Consider the following 2,500-nt stretch of genomic DNA (forward strand, 5'->3'; position numbering starts at 1 on the left):
ACCAGGCCCGACCCTGCTTAGCTTCCGAGATCAGACGAGATCGGGCGTGCTCAGGGTGGTATGGCCGTAAGCGAGAGCACTGCTTCCACTCAGCCTATTTATAAGCATGCGGCAAAAGACGGCTGCCTTTTCCACACTACAGGGGACACACATTTACTCGCCCTCCTTTCTTACTTCCAAAGCAACCCCACCAAGCTCATTCAAACCAATCACACATTTCATTGCTCTCTCCTGTCCTCCTTCTCTTTTCACAAAAAAATAAAACAACAAAACTTGCTCTTTTGGCTGACACTTGAACATTCAGCAACAAAGGCTAACGCCGGCCGCCAGACTCGGCCTTGTCAACATAAAAGTCACATAAGCCACATGAGTCGAATGGGCTTGTGAAACGGGACAATTACAAAATCACAAATCTTTCTCAACTGTCTTGGCTCCTTTTATTTACACCCCTAAATTCCACATACTAAGGTACAACAGGAATACGGGATAAATGCAGAGGCTACTTCCTACCAATATGGAAGCCGGGCAAAAAAAAAAAAAGAAAAAAGCTCACGCTAGCACGCCGGGCGAAGCATCGCTCTGAGGTGAGTTGCGAGTCGCAGGGATGCCGGTGAAGCAGGCTCGGGCTGAGTGGGCCAGCCAGCCTTTTGACTTAGGGAAGTGGCGTCGCCATGTCAAGTTCAAAGAGCTCTGTGAAGCTTTAGGGGGACAAAAGAACAACTGTTGTAGATGCAGGCAGGTCTGGGAGGAGAATTTAAAAAAAACTCAATACAACTGGAAATCAGCCCCCCGAAACGAGAACGGGGACCCATGAATGGCGGCCCATGACTTGAGGTTGCGTGTAACGGTGAAATAAACATCACGGCTGTGACGAAACGGTGCTGTTATTGCCCCACGGCTCACTCCCTTTCGTGATGTGTTGCTTTAATGTGACCTAAGTAAGTGATCTAAATTAGCAGGTGTTTTTTTGTTTGTTTGTTTGTTTTTAACAGCAAATATTGGGCTTGTCCCACCCATGAGCTGTAACTGTGATTGGTTGTAGTTCTGCTCTGCGTTGACATCCTGTAACAGACTTTCCCCCCCATGTTGTCAGTTTCCTCAAACGTACACTGACCCCTACTGGCAGGCTTGGGTTACTTTTATCCACAGCATTCCCTCCACAGAGTTCTTGTTGAATATTTTCCAGTGTTTTGTTTTGAGAGCAACTGGCTATAATTAAGCCAAACTACAACTGATTGGTTTCCATCCCATGGCAGGCCATGCAGGTGGGCTTAAACGGCATCTGACGCTGAAATGTTTCGACTCTGAAGACTCCAAAGACCGTATGAAATGTAACACAAGGACGTACATGTAAAAGAAAGGGTAATGCGTTGTAGATTTGTGAAAGCGTAAAGTAAGATGGAGTAAAAGTAAGAAAAGCAAGTGAAAGAATGTGCTTGAGGATGGCAAAAGCTTACAGCACCTGGTATTCCCAGGCGGTCTCCCATCCAAGTACTAACCAGGCCCGACCCTGCTTAGCTTCCGAGATCAGACGAGATCGGGCGTGCTCAGGGTGGTATGGCCGTAAGCGAGAGCACTGCTTCCACTCAGCCTATTTATAAGCATGCGGCAAAAGACGGCTGCCTTTTCCACACTACAGGGGACACACATTTACTCGCCCTCCTTTCTTACTTCCAAAGCAACCCCACCAAGCTCATTCAAACCAATCACACATTTCATTGCTCTCTCCTGTCCTCCTTCTCTTTTCACAAAAAAATAAAACAACAAAACTTGCTCTTTTGGCTGACACTTGAACATTCAGCAACAAAGGCTAACGCCGGCCGCCAGACTCGGCCTTGTCAACATAAAAGTCACATAAGCCACATGAGTCGAATGGGCTTGTGAAACGGGACAATTACAAAATCACAAATCTTTCTCAACTGTCTTGGCTCCTTTTATTTACACCCCTAAATTCCACATACTAAGGTACAACAGGAATACGGGATAAATGCAGAGGCTACTTCCTACCAATATGGAAGCCGGGCAAAAAAAAAAAAAGAAAAAAGCTCACGCTAGCACACCGGTCGAAGCATCGCTCTGAGGTGAGTTGCGAGTCGCAGGGATGCCGGTGAAGCAGGCTCGGGCTGAGTGGGCCAGCCAGCCTTTTGACTTAGGGAAGTGGCGTCGCCATGTCAAGTTCAAAGAGCTCTGTGAAGCTTTAGGGGGACAAAAGAACAACTGTTGTAGATGCAGGCAGGTCTGGGAGGAGAATTTAAAAAAAACTCAATACAACTGGAAATCAGCCCCCCGAAACGAGAACGGGGACCCATGAATGGCGGCCCATGACTTGAGGTTGCGTGTAACGGTGAAATAAACATCACGGCTGTGACGAAACGGTGCTGTTATTGCCCCACGGCTCACTCCCTTTCGTGATGTGTTGCTTTAATGTGACCTAAGTAAGTGATCTAAATTAGCAGGTGTTTTTTTGTTTGTTTGTTTGTTTTTAACAGCAAATATTGGG

The 2,500-nt window shown here is 46.8% G+C and overlaps 2 non-coding genes across 2 annotated transcripts in view; both read right to left on the reverse strand.

The window, feature by feature from the left end:
* LOC140576393 (5S ribosomal RNA) overlaps positions 1 to 72 on the reverse strand; it is a 119-nt gene extending 47 nt beyond the window's left edge. Inside the window, exon 1 of the ribosomal RNA XR_011981608.1 lies at positions 1 to 72. This exon is cut by the window's left edge and continues 47 nt beyond it. This is a non-coding gene — a ribosomal RNA (5S ribosomal RNA).
* Positions 73 to 1,450: 1,378 nt separating this feature from the next.
* Positions 1,451 to 1,569, reverse strand: LOC140576234 (5S ribosomal RNA). Its single transcript, XR_011981458.1, has one exon. It is a non-coding gene; the product is annotated as a 5S ribosomal RNA (ribosomal RNA).
* Between the last annotated feature and the right edge of the window lie 931 nt (positions 1,570 to 2,500).

The sequence above is a fragment of the Salminus brasiliensis genome, chromosome 13 (genome assembly GCF_030463535.1).
Source record: "Salminus brasiliensis chromosome 13, fSalBra1.hap2, whole genome shotgun sequence".
NCBI lineage: Eukaryota > Metazoa > Chordata > Actinopteri > Characiformes > Bryconidae > Salminus > Salminus brasiliensis.